Genomic DNA, 19,832 nt, shown 5'->3' on the forward strand with positions numbered 1-19,832 from the left:
TCTCCGAGCCCAAGGCGGGGGGGGTGGGGGGGGAGAAGAGACTCTCCCCTCCCCCTCCCGGCTCCAAGGACATTTTGTTTTTCCTCCCAAGGACAAAGAACAATGAGGCGAAGAGAGGGAACCACTCACCAGCAATGCGGAGACCGGCGGCGGGCCGGGGTGCGGAGAGCCGTTCCCCTCCTCACCCTGCCTGCGGCGGCGGCCGGCTCGCCGCCCGCCCGCGGAGCTCGAGGCGCCCGGCAGAGTTTCGGAGCCCGGCGCCATCGCCCTCCGCCTGTCCGCAGCGCCGTACGGAGCTCGGCTCGCCGCTCTCCGTCTGCCCGGAACCCCTGAGTGCCCGGCCCGAAGTGGCCCGCGAGGCCGGTGCCCAGGTGGCTCCCCGACTCCGGCGAACCGAGCGGCGGCCGAACCACCTGAGAGCCCGGTTGCGGCTGCCTCCCCGGCCATCTTGTGCGGTGTGTGTGAGGGAGAGTCTGTCTCTCCCGTCTTCTCTCAACTCCTTCCTCCCCTCCCCCCGCACAACATGGCCGCCAGAGTCAGTACTCACTGCGGCGGGGAAGGGGCTGGGCCTGCGCCTCTACCCCCTGCCTATCGCTCAGCCCCCCTTCCTGCCTTCTGCGCGTGCGCCACCCACTGCTCTCTACTGGCCGCGCAGCTCCCTCCCCTCCGGGCCCAGCGTGCGCCGATTCCATTGGTCGCGCTCCTCCCTCCTTCCTCCCCCCATCCTGTGCCCGCGCGCAACTCAGCCGCCGCTTCCTATTGGGCGCGCTTCTTACTGGTCTTTCCAGCCCCCGACCAGCTCCACCGCAACCCCAACGGTCGCAGCATAGTATGGTGAGCGCGAGCCGCGTCTGCTGCTCCCTATTGGCTCCGCTCCTTCTCTCGCTGCCCCTCCCGTCACCCACGGCCTCGCGCGAGTCCTGCGCCCCTCGCTGAATCCATATATAGACTCTGCTTGGGGGAAGGGAGGGGGCGGAGCATGTGAAAGGTTGTGACTGGTAGGGCTGCAGGGCGCTCTGAACGCAGGGGTCAATGTTACCGGCTAAAAAACACCTCCGGGCCCGCCCTCACCTCTGTCATCGCCCCCGACCCCGGTCAGCGCCACGAAACCACCGCCTGGCCTGGCCTACCCCACTCATTGCCCCCTACTCCAGCCAGTGCCAGAAAACCACCTCATGCCCCAACCTGGGCATCTCTCCCTGCCCTGGCCAGTGCCAGGAAACCACCTCACTCCCTGGCCCAGCCATCGCCCTCTACCCTGGTCAGTGCCACCAAAATCACCTCACACCCCAGGCGTTGCCCCCTACCTTGGCCAGTGCCGTTGGAACCACCTCGGGCAAAACCCCCTACCCCAGCCAGTGTCACCAAAATTGGCTCATGCCCCACCCCAAGCATCACTCTGTACCCTGGCCATAGGGTGACCAGATGTCCCGATTTTATAGATACAGTCCCGATTTTTGGGTCTTTTTCTTATATAGGCTCCTATTACTCCCCACCTCCTGTCCCAATTTTTCACACTTGCTGTCTGGTCATCCTACTTGGCCAGTGCCATCAGAACTACCTCGTGCCCCAGCCTGGGCATCGCCTCCTACTCCAGCCAGTGCCACTGAAACCATCTCATGGCCCAGCCCGGCCCAAGCATTACTCACAACCACAGCCACTACTACTGAAACCACCTCATGCCCCAGCCCGGGTATCACTCCCTACTCTGGCCAGTGCCACCAAAACCACCTTGTGCCCCAGGCATCGCCCTCTACCCGCCCAGTGCCACTGGAACCACCTCACATGCCAGGCATCGTCCCCTACCCTGGCCAGTGTCACCAAAACCACCTCAAGTGCCAGCCCAGCCATTGCCCCCTACCCTAGCCAGTGCCACTGAAATCACCTCATGCCCCAGCCCAGACATCGCCCTGTGCCCCAGCCAGTGCCATTGAAAAAACACCTTGCTCCAGACATCACCCCCTACCCCAACCAGTGCCACTGAATCCATATCCTAGCCTGACCCAGGCTTCATCTACCCTGGCCAGTGTCACCAAAACCACCTCACGCGACAGCCCAGGCATTGCCCCTACCCTGGCCAGTGCCACTAATACTGCCTCGTGCCCTGCCCCAGGCATCACCCCCTACCCCATCCAGTACCACCTCAGGCTCCAGGCATTGCCACCTACCCTGACCAGTGCCACCCAAACCATTTAACTCATGTGCCAGCCCAGCCTGGGCATTGCCACCTCCCCAGCCAGTGCCACCAAAACCACCTTGTTTTCCGGCCTGGCTTGGGCATCACCCCTTACCCTGGCCAGTGCCACCAAAACCACCTCACACCCCAACCCAGCCTGGCCATTACCCTCTACCCTCACCAGTGCCACCAAAACCATCTGGTGCCCTTTCCTGGCCTGAGTATCACTCCCCCTCTCTCAGAATTTGGTCCATGGATATTCTCACTATTTTGCATCTGAGTAGCTTTGTCCCTTATCTTGTGTGGGTGCCCTCTGTGTTGTGAACTTTACTCTTTCATTTCTTATTTATTCCTAAATCACCTCCAAAGACTTTACAAATGAAAGAAAATTAACAATAAAAAAATTAAAAGAGCTTCTTTACTCCTCACCTCAAAAAACATCTATACTAATTAACCAGTGTTCTCAGTGGTACCAGATGACAGAACAAGGAGAAGTAATGGTCTCAAGTTGCAGTGAGGGAGATTTAGGTTGGATATTAGGCAAAAACTTTTTCACTAGGAGAGCGGAGAACTTTTTCACTAGGAGGGCCGTTATCTAGGGAGGTGGTGGAATCTCCTTCCTTAGAGGTTTTTAAGGTCAGGCTTGACAAAGCCCTGGCTGGGATGATTTAGTTGGGGATTATTAGTCCTGCTTTGAGCAGGGGGTTGGATTAGATGACCCTGGGGTCCCTTCCAACCCTGATATTCTATCATTCTGTATTTCCATCCTTACTGCAAACTATTCCCATTTCCCTAATGTAAGCACAGTATTGACAGTTGCAAGTGTTCAACAATTATAAACCCAGCCCCTCAGTATCATGAGATTGTTTTAAAAATAATGAAATTAAAAAGCACCCAGGATTTTTTTTATTTGCCCTCTTATTTTTGACCCTTTCAGGGTACACATGCGTTATATTTTCAAGTTACTGGGAGAGCTGGAAATGTACTTTTTTAATGGAAGCTGAGATTCTCATGTATGCATGTGAGTCCAGGAGCTGAGGTTTTAAGAAAACCATAAAATGTCACAAGAATTTGGATAAAATCATGAGTTGACAACATGGAAAATGGGAAGGGCCGGATCCTCAACCTATGTAATTGATTAGTGAAATGTCCCATTTCACATTTACTCAGCACCTTAATTTTGAAGTGCAATTGGCCAAGATGGCTGTCTGTCGTTTACTCCCAATTCTGATATCAGCTCCTTATGTCTAAAAAGTGGTAGCTGGGGCTCTCCCTTTCATCTGGCTGGAGAAGGGCAGACCTTACATTGAAGCAGATGGTTAGGAAATTGGTGCTCCCCCCGCCATTTGCCCCCAACATGCCTGGCTCATTCTATGGCCAAGTGTTATGCAAATCAGACTAGAAGATCACAATGATCCCTTCTGGCCTCACAATGTTGCTGCGTCCAGATTACTTTCCTTTTAAATTCCTCTTCTGTGGCCTTGTGGTTTTTTTTAAATCTCCCATCCATCACCATGTTCCTGTGCTTCTGTCTTCCTGGAAGACAAACAGCAATAATCAAGTGGGTAATCCCCCAGCCAGTCCTAACAATGGAAGCCTAAATCCTGGCCTTCAACTGAGATTGGTCATCCCTCTTCCCCTCACAAACATGTCTGTTTAACTAGCCATTCCTCTATCAACACATACCTGTATTCAGCTATTCCTCTCCGCACCCACTACACCTGGATTTAGCTACCTCTTCTTCAACATATGCATTCCCACATCACACAGTATTCAGTTACATATATGTTCAATTACCCTGTCCACTGATATCTCCCCTCAAGTGGGTTGCTGTACTGCTATCTCCCCCACTGCGTCATGATGTTCCCCTTTACCAGGCATGAAATATCAGAAAATATATAAGTATGCTGTAATGAGCACGTACGTACTTCAGCTGCCCAGTTTGTTTGACATACAGGGCTTTTTCTTTCTTTTCTTTGTGCTTTTTCAGCCATTTAAAATTGTTTCAACTTCTGTCACGTTCACAAAGTGAGATGGCTCATCCTCCATTTTGTGTAAGGAGGATGTAACAAGAACACCACCAATACTAAAGAAGATTATGGAAGGTTACGGGGATGGGGGAGGCAGAAGGCTGTAGGGCCTTGAGATTTTGTGGCTTTTAATGATACCCCATCGGTTCTATGACAGTTGGAATCTTGGGCAGTTGGAGGCCAACTGTGACTTCTTAAATATCGGGCTCCTTAAACCTAGGAGCAGGAGGAATCTGGTTGCTTGGGAGGGTATCAGATCACTCTTCACTAACAGATCTTTGAGGATGGAAAGATTCTGATTTGAGAGGAGTATTTTCTTCTGAGCAGATTGGATGGGCAGTGCCTCAGGGGTGACAGAGGGGTTCTTTCTTGAAAGGGGGAAAGGGCTGTTCTTTACAGATAGAAGAGTAGAAAGCCATCTGTCTGGTGAACATGGAGGGCAGAAAGTCTGCTCTGTGGTTTTGCAAACCAGGGCCCAAATTCTGCAAACCTTAGTACCACTGGACTCAATGGAACTTCTCGTGTGCATATAGTTATTCATATCTGAAAGTGTTTGCAGGGTTGGAACCTAGATGTTTATTTCCTGGTAGAACATCAGTAGGAAAAGAAAAGAAGATAAGAGACAACAGGCTAGAAAATATCCAGGCTAAAACAAGAATAAAACAAAAATAGGACACAGACAAGAGTTGTTATTTACATATTTAGTTTTAGCAAGGTGTGAGGGATGCAACATCCCAGTAAGACTCATGGCAGGAATTCTAGGGTTCATCTTCCTCTCTCTCTCTCTTATTTCCATTATTTCTTTTGGGGCATTTTGGTACTTCCTAGAAAATTGTTTAGTATACATTTATTTACACTGTGATGGCATACAATAAATTTGAGCAAATGACGTGCAAACATTTTACAAATTCACAAAAGCTCACATTTCCACCTTTGCAACCATAAAAAAAAGCCACTTACCACATTGCTGCTACATGTGACCAAAAACTGAACTACAGAGAGCATGAACAGGAAGTGATAGAGGCTATAACTTGTAACTTACAGCAGATGGCAAGAATGGGATCTGAATTCCACTGAAACTTCCTTAAAGTATGACACTTTTCTTTCAGAGTTAATTTTAAAATCAATTATTGAAAAATTACAGTTGATATTTTATAAGTTGTTTTAGATTTACATTGAAAAGCAAAAACCCTAAAATTAAGTGAGGAAAGAACAATTATTTATTTATTTATGTATTTATGTCATTAATTATTAGTTCCTTGATTCTTTGTGCCAGCCCTGGTGCAGGTTACAGCATCTTGGGGGCTGCTCTAACTTGCACCAGCTGCATACAATCTCTGTTTCATGTATTGCATGCTGGCTAATAACATAGAGAACTCCATGTTTCTAAAACTACATTGACACTTTATTAAGAGAACTATTTACAGACCAGCTGCAAGTGTAGTAAGCATTCCAGTCATACAAACAGACTGACTTCCTGGTGTCCTCTCCAAATTCTTCCCTCCTGCAACTGGGGCTCTTTCCTCCAAGTTCCATGCAGATTGTTACCTCTTTCCTTTTAATTGTTTGTTATTGTGTCTTTTGTGCTAGTGTTTGCTGACTTGCTGGGGACAGAGATTACTAACACATAGCTCACCCTTTACTGCCAGGCCATCGTGCAGCGGAATTTCAGTGGCATTTTAGCGACAGTCCACTATGTCAAGGTGGGCAACCACAAACCATGACACATATTGTTGAGGACTGCAAAATGACTCAACTTACTGGAGGTCTTTGTGCCTTGAACATCGTTGATAAGAACGCTGTGGCTTGGCTTGACTGGATTGCATACGCCAATTAAATAAGAGCTCATAGTCCTTCAAGTATGCTGGTCTTTGAATCAGTCTCCAATTTCTTGTTTGTGTTATCACTGGGTGGGAGGATGGGGAGGAGAGTTGCTTCCAGCCTGTGGCTGCCTTCATTCTGCTGGGTGACTTCCTGTTGGTTCCTCTGTATTGCTCATAAACCTTGTTTCTTCTGATTCCTACATTAGGCCAGCTGATGCCTGAAGCTCTTTCTAAATCCTCCTGGTCCTGGCCTTGCCCCATGTGTCTGGGAATGCTGACTGTTGGTCACTACTACAAAGGTTTCTTCAGTTTTGTCTCCACCGCTGTCCTGGGTCTGTCGCCAGCTCATTTGATCTGTATCCCACTGATGCTTGGATTGGACAATTGCCTTTTACTACTGCTTTGTGTGGCTATGTGCTGATTGGACTCTGACCTGCTCACCTGTGCTTACTTGGCTCATTTGTTGCAGCGAGCCATCTGCTTCGCTTGGCATTTTCTTAATAGCTTCTGTGTAATGTCCATCAGCCCTCCACTGGGTTGCAACAGCCTATCCCAGGGGTCGACAGCCTTTGGCACTCAGCTCGTCAGGGTAAGCCCCCTGTGGGAAGCAGTGTGGGCCAAGGGATGTGCTGTCCGCTGCTTCCCGCAGCCCCCATTGGCCTGGAGTGGCGATCCGTGGCCAGTGGAAGCCACGATCAGCCGAACCTGCAGATGTGGCAGGTAAACAAACCGGCCCGCCTGGGGTTACCCTTACTGGCCGTGTGCCAAAGGTTGCCAATCCCTCGTCTATCCCATAATGGGAAGCAGAGTTTTGGTTCTCCGGCCCATCACTTCCAATGCTGGTCTACTCTCTAGTGCCTCGGAGGATATATTGTGATGGTCCAACATCACAGTAGGGATCTCTTCCTGTCTATTTTGCCTTTGTCATAAGTCTCTTGGCTGTCTTTACTGTTGACTCTACTTTCCTGTTGGACCCCTTCACATCCTTTGGTTTGGACATTTCCTTAACACTGCTCAGATTTTCAGGTTCCAATCAGTCTCTCTCAGAAGTCACCAGATGTCCAGTGTAGGGGATCTGTAAATGAGTGGCCTCATCCTGGACCCCCCCGTGTGGCCTTGGGACAGCCCTGCACGTGGCCCCTCACCTCAGTTTCCCCTTTGGGTCCCCAGTAATTCCATATGAGTTTATCCTCCAGTCCATCATAGTTTATTAACAATATAGGTCAAATATAGTGCAAAAGTCCATAACCAAAAATCTCAAAACATAGTCCATATCACCCCCAGTGTGTGTGGTCTTTAAAACCCATTCTTGTATGTGGCATTCACTACTTCATTGCCAGTGTTTGACCCTAATACAGATCTTTTTAACACATTGGCTGCTGTTCATCCAGTAGGTTGACTCAAAAGAAGACATCTTCAAAGAGCAACTGAATTTGCCTCCCTTGGTAGTATATCAATGTGACCAAATTGAAGTGCCCGCATGCACCTGTTGCTCTGTGGAGGGCTATCAGTATGTATGCAGCTGTAATGTGCTTGAGGGGATCCCTCCTATATGTGTGCACAGGAGGAGAAGTACAACTGCAGAATAGGTCAAAAGGACCAGCTGCTGCTATCTCATCTCATCCAGTGCAGTTATCAAAGTGGAAAATTCTGTGAAAAGAGTAACCTATAACATGAATGGACAATATTGTGCAGCAACTAATTAAACAAGTTATAACTGTTGGGGAAACTAGACATGCAGTCACCACTCCAAACTTCATTTTAAACTTGTATTAAAACACTATGATTTGGCAGACAGTTGTCACTCCAGTTTCCATTTTCGGAACATTGCTGTAATGAACAGTCATTCAGACTGTGGCTGTGTATCCGATAAGTTACATAAAGATGGAGTATGGAGGATCCAATAAAGTTTCCTATTTTTCAGGTTCACCAAGCCCCTGAAAGGGTATAAACTAAATCAGGAGCTACTCTTTGATGTGTTCCACCAAATTTCCCTTTCATCTTTGTTTCTAATGGCCTCCACAATGTAACATTGTAAGTACGCAAAATGGAAGGTTGTAAATATGAACAATGCAGAAAACCATTTTATTCTACTTATTTTATCCTTATACTTATGTATCCGCCAGTTGTCTGTATTAACTAAAGCTCATGTGTGTGTGTTCCACCTATTTTATTTTCTTAATTAACTCTAAATAGCTGCCTGAAAAAGAACCTATCTGTGATAAGTGCATATTATACCCCAATAAATCATCAATTATATTAATTGATCAGGCTATACCAGCTTCATTTTCAGACCTGGACTCCATCAGTCCTCCTCTGTCCCCCGGCCTCTGAGGCCAGGCTGATGGCATAGGCATTCATACCTAGCAGTACTTGCCAAAAGGTGTGGCAAAGATTGTCCACTGGCTGAATGGTTCATATTCTCAGCTCTAGTGTAAATATCTATTCCTCTTCTGCTTCTTGGTTTTGGGTAAAAAAACAGTATCTCGCTACAGTTTAATTCTGTCAGGCATCACAGTACTCAAACAGCTTTATCCGCTGTTCTGGTGTTTCAGGCATTACTCCAGGCAACAGCATGTTACTCACTTCTCATTTGTCTCTCCTCACCCCCATCAGAAAAGCTTTACCTTCATTTTTCGTCTTTATTCCCCATGCAGAAAATGTTCAAAAGTAACTCAGTTCTTAGCAAGAGAAAAGCTATGATACATTTTTATGCTGTATATTTATTTAGTTTTAATTTTATTTTGTATTGCATTTAACTTTTTTTCAGGTAGTGTATAAATATGCTACACCCTAACCAAATTAAAATGATGAAGCTTGAACAAATGCACAAAAAAGTGAGTTGATGGGCCTGATTTACTACTCTATCACACCAATGTTACTCCATTGACTTCAGTGGAATTACTTCCAATTTACACCCGTTTTAAATGAGGGAATAATCAGGCTCATGGTGTAAACTTCTCCATTCATTTTGAAACTTCTGTAAATAAAATCCTACTTTGGCAGGAAGTTTGATTTTGTGGCCCAGATATTGCTCACTGTACTCAAATGAGCAATACACTGGAAACAGTGGCATGTGTAAGAGAATCAGGATTTGTCACAATAGCTTTAATTTCTCTTATATGATCTGTTATTTTTGTCAGTGGACCAAAACCAAAACTCAAGACCTGCATGTTCTTTAAGTTAGGAGTTCAAGATTCACATCTATTCTGAACTTTCATAGAGTTTGGGAAGATGGGATTCGGAATTTGTTTTAGCAAGTTTGAAAGCTCTTCTGGGCAGAGACCATGTCTTCTATGTGTGACAGTCTTGTTCAGGGATCGTCAATCTTTGGCCCGCGGCCTGCAAGGGTAAGCACCCTAGCGGGCCGGGCCGGTTTGTTTACCGGCCGCATTCTCAGGTTCGTCCGATCACGGCTCCCACTGGCCGCGGATTGACGTTCCAGGCCAGTGGGGGCTGTGGGAAGCTTCGTGGGCCGAGGGATGTGCTGGCTGTCGCTTCCCACAGCCCCCAGTGGCATGGAGCAGCAAACTGCGGCCAGTGGGAGCCACGATCGGCTGAACCTGCAGACGTGGCAGGTAAACCAGGGGCGGCTCTATGTTTTTTGCCACCCCAAGCACGGCAGCCAGGCGGCCTTCAGAGGCACGCCTGTGGGAGGTCTGCCGGTGCCGTGCCATCGGTGCCCATGCCGCCAAATTGCCACCAAAGCCGCAGGACCGGTGGATCTCCCACAGGCATGCCGCCAAAGGCAGCCTGACTGCTGCCCCCATGGCAACCGGCAGGCCACCCCCCACTGCTTGCCGCCCCAAGCATGCCCTTCTGCGCTGGTGCCTGGAGCCGCCCCTGAGGTAAACAAACCGGCCCAGCCCGCCAGGGTAGGTACCCTGGCGGGCCGCATGCCAAAGGTTGACGATCCCCGGTCTAGTTCAACAAGGCTCTGAACCTGACTGAAGCCTCTAAGCACTGCCATAATATACATAACTAATAATAATAACAACAGTAAAGGTCAAAGTAACTCAGATCTGTGTTGGGGTTCAGATCCAGGCCTTTGGTTCAGCCCATACATAAGTAAGGCAAATACAAAAACACACAAACTCACTAAGAATGTATATTTTTGTATAATATTTGTAAAATAAGGGAAATTACTTTTTTATTTTTATGTTTTAACACTGAAACCCAAGACCATGCTAATATGGTGAATTTACTAATATTTTTATTGTGCTCCTATTTGGAATAATTAACCTTTATAGTGACAACAAAGGCTTGGTTATCAAGAATAATCAGAAACACATTCTCATCAGGCAAATGCTGTTGGTGAACATGTGGTGGGTGGGGAGGGGGACCTTTTCCAGTCTGCTAACCAAACTTCAGTGGTTTTGCAGTTTATTCAAAATGAAACCATTTAGCATATGCAGCTCTGACTTTTCATATTCCCATTTTCAAGAAAAAAAGCATTAGCAAATGAAAGTAATAAGGTGTACCTGAAGTGAAAAAGGGGCCAAGAAGTTTTATTGGACTTAACTCTCTTTACCAAGTCTGGTAAAGAGAATCTGAGTGCTTAACTTGACAGTCACTGAATATCAAAAGCGGATACTATGTTGGCACCTGTGATCTAGTGCAGTGTTTCCCAAAGTTGGGACACCGCTTGTGTAGGGAAAGCCCTGGTGGGCCGGGCCAGTTTGTTTACCTGCCGCGTCCGCAGGTCCAGCAGATCGCAGCTCCCACTGGCTGCAGTTCGCTGCTCCAGGTCAATGGGGGCTGAGGGAAGCGGCGGCCAGTACGTCCCTCGGCCCGCGTCGCTTCCTGCAGCTCCCATTGGCCTGGAGCGGCAAACCGCGGCCAGTGGGAGCCACGATCGGCCGAACTTGTGGACGCAGCAGGTAAACAAAGCGGCCCGGACCACCAGGGGCTTTCCCTACACAAACAGCGTCCCAAGTTTGGGAAACACTGATCTAATGGATTGAGCTTAGGCCTGAAAGCCAAGATCTCCTGAGTTGTAACTTTGGCCCACTAACTTCTTTGCTTCAGTTTCACATCTGTAAAGTAAGGGTAATAATACTTGTTTGCCTGCTTTTGTGAGGATTAATTATAGGGCTGCTCCTTATGTGGAAGTCCCACTGATTTCCATAGGGATTATGTGATTTTAAAAAGCCCAGTACTTTTAAAACCCTTGAAAATGTGAAGTTCTGTGTTATTGCTGAAGGCTACCACATTCATATTAGCTATCTCTTTGCCATCTTAAAACACCATAAACAACAATAATACTGTCCTATATTCTGATCCTGCATTTTTTCAACACCTAAAGCTGCTCCAGATTTCAGAGTGCAAGAAATTCAGGATAAGAGCCCTAGCCCTTACTGGATGCAGTCTTATGATTTTGAAGCAATCTTAAATTTAAAACAAAGTTTGTTTTCTGTGTTGAAATTATCTTTTATAATAACCCCCTGGTGTTTTGAACAACAAATCCGTTTCATTACCCAAAAACCTTTTGCCTCTATTACATGTAGGCAATATTCTGCTGTCATTAGCAGATTGTGCATAAGTGCATATTAAACTTAAAATGCTTTGTTTATAAAGTAAATGCAATGTTTGTGTTTTCTCCAAAACTAAACAGATATAAAAGGACGGGGGATGCTGGGACAAATTTTGGTTCACCTTTCTTGACAATATCTGGTGATCTAGACATGATACAAAGAGTGATATCTAGCTTCTACATGTCTCTTTACATGTGAAGAAATTGCTGCAAGTTTTGTTGCATAACTCTGAGATCAATTTTTAAATGATATACAACAAGTTGGTAGGCAGTTTCCCAGAAACCCTATTAATATCTCTGAGCTACAGCTTGCAAAAGGCAAGGACTGTAACTTGCATTAAATGCTTTAGTTTTTATAAAGTGTTGAAGTTTGTTGCCTTTAGGAGCTTGCAGGATTGAAAAAATGGGGAAGCTGGACACATTGCTAAGGCTTTACCCACATTCAGAAAGGAAGAATCTGCAAACAGGATCTTTTACCAACCCCCACCTCTATCAGTAAATACCTTTTGTAGAGTCATAGGAGTGTTCTGCTAATCTGGGAGAGGCTCATCATTTTATCAAGAGTCCAAAGAGTACTTGGCAACGATAAGGGATCCATGCCCAAGGTAGAGTTTTACATAAATATATTGTTCTGCCTGTCTGCCAAGATATCACACTCTTGGGGCTGTGGGGGCAAAGGATAGGAAAGGAGAGAACTCATCATTCTTTACAGAAACCTGAAGAAAGTTATGTTTGTGAATATTTTGGAATTAATACCTTTATAGATGAGATGATAATTGACAGCAATTCATTTTTCCAGTGGACTGAGCATCTTTTTCTAAATTCTTAGGTCTACATTTTCCTAATTAACCTTAATGGAATTCCTGCAGATTTACACTAGGGTATGGGAAATGAGACTAGAACTTGGCTTGTTGGACCAAATTCATGGTGTAACTCACTGAAGCCAAGCTGAGATGAAGTCAGAAGAGTTACACTAGAGATGAATTTGGCCTTGAGGGCCAAAATCTGCCCTCACTTGCTCAGGTGGAAATACGCAATCACTCTAGGTTCAGGTTAGGAAAATTGGGGCTCTAGACACATCCCAAAGGAACCCTTTGACTCTCTTTGGGGTGGCAGGATCAGATATGACCCATACAACCATCTTCTGGCCTAGTGGGGCCCAACAGCACCTCTTCCCTTTGGGCAGGCTGGGCATCCTCTCTACCTGGATTACTGCTCCATGTATTCACACAGCTGGGGTCTTACCTAGAGAAGGGAGACCTCAGCCATCACCCAGATGAGCAGAGGACTCTATATGTTGGAATCCTTGACAGCACTCTTGTAGAATCATGATAGGGTGGTGGCAGTAAGCATCCCCCACACAGAGAGTCTTCCGCTGTGGTATTGTTGTGAGGGGTCCCCTAGAACAGTGGGTTTCAGAGTCAACGATCCATTAAATTAAACGCGGAAGATCACACCTTTCAGAGTTAGTGTTTTAAGCTGTAAACAGACACAGGTCAGGGATCACTGCATACTTTATATTTGGATGATGTTTTCAAGGTTTTCTTTGCAACCATGATTGCTAGAAACATTAAAAAAAAAAAAAAAATGAGATTCTGTGCCACCACATGATTCCAGGAGCCAAAGTGTGAGATATGTGCCTATCCTTTTAATCCAGCCCTGAGTAATTCCATTTAAATCAATATAATCACTCCAGATTTGCCCTCATGTAGCTGAAAGAAAGTGGAATGTTGTCCTAAGAATTTGGAAGTGAATGAAATGAATTAAAAAATAAGTTTGGGTACCAATAGTTTGAAAATTCTCTTGTATAGTTGTGAACTAATTTTGTCAGTGGAAAGGAGAGAGAATGCAAAAGCAGAAATTAGCCTGATTATATATAAGAGGGCAAGAAAGAAAGTGTGCATTTTCTGTGTATGCATGTGTGATTGTATTCCTTGGATACTCCCTGATGTTGCAATTTTCTTTACATAGATTTATTAATAAGGGGCACAAACTTTTCAGCATGTCTTGAAATTAAATTATGCTATAGAGTTTCTTCTTGTCCTACTCCTGATATTTGGCCTTAAAACCTTTTGAAGAAGTAGGATGTTGGTTACCAAGAGGTAAAAATGTTTGACTATGAAATACCTGTTAGCATGAAGGAAGGTTCCTGAATAGATGCATTTTATTTTGCTCTACCTGCAGCTTGCTTCCAACAAAAGTTCTTCAGTGTTATAGCCTATATTTGAGCACTCTGCCCCTAGAATACAAAGTAAAAAGGGTTATCGAGCAGCTAAAAAAAAAGTGTGTACATTTGCCTTTGTACGGAATAAGGTCAAACATGAGTGATTTGAAATCAACGCAAACAAAAATGTTCTACTGGGATTTTCAAAGTGATTTCCCCCACACCCTTTAAATCATGTAATTAACACTACAGTACCACCTTGCTGAATGACATATCAGATACTGATATTATATATCCAGAAACGGTTTGTCCATCATGGATGAAAAGTGCTTTATTCAGGAGAGTTAATAAAGGTTCAGTTACCATAATGAAAAGTTAGAGTCAGAAGAGAGGTAGAAGAAGACTGCTTTAAAAATGAAAAGCCAACTCAAATGATATTAATAGAATGTAATCTGGTAGGTAAAAAAGTGATTAAGATGGTTAAGAGGACACACTGGTAAATACTGGTAAAGTCGTTTAAATATGGAAAGCACAATAAAAATTTGAAATATTGTTATAATGTCAGTATTACAAGAATAAACAACCAAAGATGTAAAGGAGAAGTAGGAAGTGCATGGGAGAGCTTGTGGACCATATGTAGTCTGGGTGGAAGGGTTAAATTTGATGCAGAGGCCCACTGGACCCGCAGAGTGAAAAGGGGGCAATCCAGAACATAATGCCATTGTGGCAAAGTGATACCTTTATATTTGTCTTCCTACAGAGGCTGATGAGGAAATAACTACCTCAGAGTTACTCTTAAGAGGTAGCAGTAGTGAAAAGGAAGCACTGTTAACTTGAGGGCTGGCGGAGAAATTGATAAATGAATCTGCAATGTTCATGCAGGCCAGATGACAGCGAAGGAAAGGAAGAGCAGAATAGCTGAGCTAAGAAAGGAACACTATATATATTTCATTTACTGAGAGGAGGTATCTGATTTACTAATAAAATAATAATAACTTTTTCAAAGCTTCCTATTCTGGGCTGTCGACAACATTGTCATAAGGTAAGCATATAGTTACATGAAAAATAAAACCAGCAGCTTCCCCTCACTCCAAAACCAGAAAATAACCAAATGGAAATGAAATCAACTGCAACAATATTCCCTATGTCCACAAAACATCAGTGTTTACCATGCCTCTTTCACCATCAAAACTTTGTTAAATACGTGAGCCTTTCACAGTAACCTTAAAGCCAACAAATTCAGTTATTCTGGACCAACAGGTGAGGTGATCAAGTTCCAACACTGAAAACCACTCATGGAAAAGACAGGGCTCGTTGCTCCCACACTTTTATACCAAGAGGGCTCCAGCTTCTGAAACATTCACTGAGCTCAGCTGTACGCTATCACTCAGGCAGAGAGGTGGTTTCAGATATTGTAGGCAGCTTCCAAACCATTAGGGTTTTATCGATGAAAAAAAGATACCTTATATTCCACATGGAAACCAATAGTCAGCCAGTGCCTACCACAGAGAACTGGTCTGGTGTGAACCCTGGTAGATAAACCACATTTTCTACCAGGTACAGCTCATCTTATGCCATGGTTGGGTCTCCTACCTTGACTAGCCAAGGGCATGTCACGGATCGCCATCGACAAAGGTCAAATAATTTGGACATGATTAGTAGAGTTAGTGCCATCTGAAATTACCTCTCACATTGACCTGTCAAAAGCATCTCAATAACTGGTCTCCTCTAAACAAGACGTAGCTATTAAATAAATTGCTTAGAAAAACACCTGGTCATTAACTGGAATATAATTAAATTGTGTCTGAACATTTCAGCTATGAGCTTCTCTGCCTACTGCATCTTTAAAATTCTAGGAGTCTGCTGGAGGCAGCTGCCAGCACTGTGTGCAGTGCAGCAGTTAATGCAGCATTTTACAAAGACCGTGCTCATGGAGACATTACTTTGTTCTTCCTTGTTTTGTTGTTTTCCTTTAATTTAAAATAAAAGCCATTTGGACTGAAGGCATAGGGTTTGCATCCGAAGAAGTGGGTATTCACCCACGAAAGCTCATGCTGCAAAACGTCTGTTAGTCTATAAGGTGCCACAGGATTCTTTGCTGCTTCTAAAGAACCAGACTAACACGGCTACCTCTCTGATACTTGGCATAGGGTTACTCTTTGGATAGGAAGGAATGTAATATGAATTCCAGCAGTGACAATGGGATCAAAGCCAAAAGAGAACTCAGAGAATGTGACGAAGCAATTAAGAGGTTTCATGGTTAAATATAAGAATAAACGTCCAAAACTGAAATTTCCATGAACTGATGTGTGTCTCTTATCAACACTGTCTCACAAAATGGCTTCTGCCTCTGCACTCTCCTAGAAATGTAAAGTGTCCAGCCTTCAATCCCCCAACTTTAACTTTTTTTTCCTTTGCTTTGCTTTGCTTTCATTTCATTTTTCCTCTTTACATTGAGCTCCAACAGGGACTCGTGACCGGAAGCCCTTTGCAAGGCTGCATCCTGCTAAATGCAGACATGGCAAGAAGCGTACAAAGTTCTTCTTTTTGCAAGCTGGCTTGTCTTCAGATCAGGCTAGCAGGTTTCAGTAGTTTGAAAATACCCCGAATGGTTTCACACCCTGTCATTTTCAAATAATCAGGAACGTGGTGAACGGGTGTGTAGAGTGCTGTTCTAATCCACAGTGGTATGCAAAAACCACATTGAAATGACAAGTATGGTGATCTCTTGGGAAAGAAAGCTGCTGATTCAGTCAATATCATTGAGCTCTTCCCCTGTAGAATTTTCTACCTCCATCTCCCAGATATAAAAGGACTTTTGTGTAATGTACTGAGCTGTAGTACTAAGGGATTCTGTATACTGTACTCTGTAGTATTTGGTTTCTCACTACACCACTTGTTTTTATAATGTGGGGGAGGGGAAGGGAAGCTGCTTTTAAATAGGGTGCCAATAATCTGTTGCAAAAGACTGGCGCTCTCTGAGCCAATTAGTTCTGAAGGTAACCATTTCACTGCAGGAGAACCTGAGTGCAAGGGACAGAATCAAGGAGATTAGGGACAGAAAAGACCACACAGTGCAACTAGTCTGTCCATCTGCCAATGGAGGATTATTCACTGTAGTATATTTTTCTACTCTACTGCATTGTCTAATCTACTTTTAATATTAGAACTGGTAATTGAAACCTGCTGCTGCTAAGTAAGTGGTGTAAAAAACCAAACCTTCATACAAAGGTGTTTGAAAAAAAGCTACATCTAGAGTTGATAAACTAGATCTCTTTTAGATTCGTCTCAGGTTCTATGCCAGCTTCTGCTGCAGACCCAGTAGAGTTGTGACCCCTGGAAACCCCCTGCAGCAGGAAGCCTGCCAGTAGGGAGGCTGGGTTAGTGGAAGGCAACTGCAAGTTCTCCGCCACTGGGAGCAGTGAGTTACTGGCTGGCAATGGGCAGGGAGGTGACAAGGCAGAGGCAACCAGGGCATGTGCTGATTCAGTGCATGCCCTCAGAAACCTCCCCTGGCAGGGCTGCTATGGAGACTGCACTATAACTTTAAGCTGGTCCCCTACAGAGCTAGTAAACTGAGGGATGGAAAGCTCAGTGGCTTCCCTCTGAGGCTGTGTGTACACTAGGAGCGCTTTATAGGAATACCAGTATACTATACTGGCAAAGTGTTCCTAGTGTGAATGCAGCTATCCCAGTATAGTAAAACTATCCCCACAAATACTGGTAAAGAATCTGCCCCTATAACTGCATCTCCACTACGGGCTTCTGCTGGAACACCTATATCGGCCTGCAATCACACCTCTTCACACCCTTGACCGACATAGCTATGCTGGCAGAGGTCTGTAGTGGAGAGACAGCCTGAGTACAAACCTCCTCATAGCCCTTGGGGCCAAGCCAGGGTACGAAGGCATAGTACAGACATCCCTGCACAGGCTTTGGTGCTCCACACTACTTAGATATAAAACTAGATGAATATGGTCACAAGTTTTTAACTGCACTCCATGGCACCATTTGTTTGCAATCATCTTTTAGGGCCACACGAGGCCTAGATCGTGCGTGTCCCTGCATGGGTGCACAAGCTGAGGGAAGAGGGTACAAGGAACCTCCCCAACCTCCCATTCCTCTGCAGAGGCAGTCACAACATGGCTGAAAAGCACAGAGACTTTGGAGCCCAATTCACCAAATCCCTTGCATTGTGTGTGCCATTTACACTAATGCAAAGTAATGTTTCCATTCTGATCTAGTAGGGTTTTACATGCATTTTTATACTCACTTCGCATTGGAGTAAATGAATACACAAGAGATGGAGCAACGGTGAATCAGATCCTTGGTGAGACTAACAACACTAGCAGTACTAGCCTCTCCAGAGAGCATAGAGGGGTACAGTGAAGACAGGGTCACCATGCTCTATTGCACATTACTGACTAGCTACAGTGCATATGCGGGGCACATACTGCACCCTGTTAAGGGATGACGGAGCTGGCACTGCAGCGTGCATTCCCTAGGAGGAATTGTGGCTGCATTAAACTGTATGTTTCAATTCAACCCCAGAACTGTGGAAAGGAAAAATATAGTGCTAAGAAAACAGATTATTTAGGTTTGTGAGCTGAGCAGAGCTCTGGCAGTACAAGAGCTCTCTTGTTTCCACAGCCTCCCACAGCTGCACTCCTAAATATATCCTCTACAGAGAACTGCATTTCTCCACCTCTCTCTCAGACCAATCAGATTTTCACAAACGTGAGGTTCCCTAGGGATATGCAAGCAGACAGCCACAAATGCCCTAGTTACAGGACCTTGTGTAGGATGGAAGAGACTAACACGTCTCCATCAGAATGAAATTATTACGGACACAGACTATTTCAAGAGGGAACGTGTGCAGATGATTATAAAAACACATAGTAGCTTTCAGAGTGGTAGCCATGTTAGTCTGTGTCAGCAAAAAGAACGAGGAGTACTTGTGGCACTTTAGAGATTAACGAAAGTTTATGCTCAAATACATTTTTTAGTCTCTAAGGTGCCACAAGTACTCCTCGTTCTTTTCACATAGTAGCTTGTTATTGATACATGATATTGATAATGATGGGGTCCAGTTACTTACTCATTTTAGCCCATCCATTTGCATGCAGCCTGGTTCAGGAGCTGAAAGTTATTCTCATTTGATGATTGTTCACTGGCCTATGTGAAAAGAATTCATGCATCTCAGGCCAGTTGCCAGCAGACAAGTGTCAGCTCAACCGCCAAAGAGGGCACTAACTGTCCACCACAGATGGCAATCTTAGCTGAGATGTACCTTAAGGATGGAATGAGACAGAATTCCCATTTCAACCTTGGAAGTAGTCTGTGGCACATTGAGACAATCCTGTGATCTGGAGAAAACTTGCCCGATGGCTACCCATGCTGTACTACTGTGTACTACCTGTTCTGGGCATAAAAGGAGGACTGTAGTCTCCAGAGATGTCAATTTAGTGCCTTTCAGAAGCACTAAATTCATATAAAATGTACAGATGCTTTCTAAGGTTATGGGCCTGCTGCTACTCTTTGCTCCATGGAGTGGAGAGAAACTCATGCAAACAGCAGGCAAATGTGCACAGGAGCATGGAAAGAGGGGAAAGACGTGTATGTGGCGTGCTGCCGCTTTACCGCAGCCACTTATCCATGAGATAATCATCTCTGTTCATCTGAGCCTTCACACAGGAGGAGATAATTTGCTGGGCTGAAGGTGTGAGGGGACCAGGGAGAAACATTCTAGGTCAGTGTTTCCCAAACTTGGGATGCCGCTTGTGTAGGGAAAGCCCCTGGCGGTCGGGCTGGTTTGGCCTGGAACAGCGAACCGCGGCCAGTGGGAGCCACGATCGGCCGGACCTGCAGATGCAGCAGATAAACAAACCAGCCCAGCCCGCCAGGGGCTTTTCCTACACAAGCGACCTCCCAAATTTGGGAATCACTGCTCTAGGTAGTAGGCAGACCAGTGTCATTGCGGATATTAATGTTGTTCATTGTGGTATTTACGTCTTTATTTTTTCTGTATACCGTCTCCTCCCCCATGTAAAGCCACAGCCCATGGATCAAGGGCAGCACAGCCACTAAGCCAGCTGTGCTGCTAGGG

The 19,832-nt window shown here is 45.4% G+C and overlaps 2 long non-coding RNA genes across 11 annotated transcripts in view; one reads left to right on the forward strand and one right to left on the reverse strand.

The window, feature by feature from the left end:
* Nucleotides 1–19,832, reverse strand: part of LOC120373412 — a 40,486-nt gene that overhangs the window by 15,435 nt on the left and 5,219 nt on the right. The window contains exon 1 of one of the 5 annotated variants that reach the window (XR_005585533.1): nt 13,690–13,708. The exons of 1 other annotated variant lie outside the window; for it this stretch is intronic. This is a non-coding gene — a long non-coding RNA (uncharacterized LOC120373412). Of the gene's footprint in view, nt 1–129; nt 664–776; nt 923–4,104; nt 4,122–13,689; nt 13,709–19,832 lie in introns of those variants that run through there. 3 more of the 5 variants (XR_005585536.1, XR_005585531.1, XR_005585530.1) reach the window with 3 other exon arrangements.
* LOC120373413 lies at nt 737–14,774 on the forward strand. Of its 6 annotated transcripts, none has more exons than XR_005585537.1 (4): nt 737–834; nt 7,954–8,063; nt 8,800–8,866; nt 14,487–14,771. It is a non-coding gene; the product is annotated as an uncharacterized LOC120373413 (long non-coding RNA). The 6 variants fall into 6 exon arrangements; XR_005585538.1 differs by lacking the exon at nt 737–834 and adding an exon at nt 933–998 and having other exon boundaries at nt 14,487–14,772; XR_005585540.1 differs by lacking the exon at nt 737–834 and adding an exon at nt 1,105–1,261 and having other exon boundaries at nt 14,487–14,773.

Source organism: Mauremys reevesii, linkage group 10 (genome assembly GCF_016161935.1).
Source record: "Mauremys reevesii isolate NIE-2019 linkage group 10, ASM1616193v1, whole genome shotgun sequence".
NCBI lineage: Eukaryota > Metazoa > Chordata > Testudines > Geoemydidae > Mauremys > Mauremys reevesii.